This window comes from Manacus vitellinus, unplaced genomic scaffold (assembly GCF_001715985.3).
Source record: "Manacus vitellinus isolate BGI_N305 unplaced genomic scaffold, ASM171598v3 scaffold_10_pilon, whole genome shotgun sequence".
Lineage (NCBI taxonomy): Eukaryota > Metazoa > Chordata > Aves > Passeriformes > Pipridae > Manacus > Manacus vitellinus.
The window spans coordinates 16,597,407-16,598,487 of record NW_021938838.1 but is presented as its reverse complement, the minus strand read 5'-3'; positions in this window follow the sequence as shown (position 1 = coordinate 16,598,487).

Below are 1,081 nucleotides of genomic sequence, written 5' to 3'. Positions count from 1 at the left end.
TCTTCCTCACGTTGAGGTGGAACTTCCTGGGCATCAGTTTCTGCCCATTCCTCTTGATCCATTGCTGGGCACCACCAAGAACAGCCTGGCTCCATCTTCTTGGCACCCCTCCTTCAGATATTTGCAGACATTGATGAGGTCTCCTCTCAGTCGCCTCTTTGCAAGGACCAGAGATTTGTGAGGGTGCTGGACCAGCCATGCAGCTTCCCCCACTCACTTGAAGATAACTTGTGCTGTTATTTTCTGTTATTTTTAAAAGTCACTTCATGGGCCAACAAAGAAACAATTCACATGAAGATTAGGGTGCTTGGGAAACAAACACAGCTGTGACAGGCAGAGCAGGTACTGGATACTGAGCACTGATGTCCATCAAGGAGCTGACTTGCATGCAGTGGCTCTCACACTGAGCCAACACAGCATCAAGATCTGGTCCCACCCTACCTAGCTGTGCTATTACGCATTCCCTTCTACAGAAAACTTCACTAAAGAATCAAAGACCTAAATGATCTGAAAGCAAACTGAACTATTGAAGTGAATGTGATTGGTCCAGGCTGGAAATCAACACAGAACTTGGTTCTGATGATTTTGGCTGCACTTGGAGAAGTGTCCCTCACCTCATGATCTCCCTTTTGTGCCAGAGAGTGGTCTACTATGTGTCTCAGTCCAATCTCACTCAAAATCTCCCTTGTCCTAGGGTCACATCGTGAAAATAAATGGTAACTGTGTCAATCTAAGGTGCCTTTTTGCTCCAGTTGGCACAGGAGCTGGACAGTACAATGGAAGCTGAGGTGAGAGGGAGGTTATCTCCTTTACTTGCCTCCTCCACTGAGTGTCTCATGGTAACTAGTCTGGGGCAGTGGATTAGACTGATCCGAGATATTTTCCCTTCTAAAGCATTTCCTGTCTTTAAACATTAAGTTCCCAGGTGTGGAATTTCTCCTTCACCTCTCTCTATTTCCCAGCAGGTTTTACATTATCACCTCGCTGAATATATTATGATAAAGTTTCAAGATTCTTTTGTAAAAATGCACCTGCCATCTCCCACTGAGTGTATTCAAGTGAAATAGCTGGCCATGGGTTT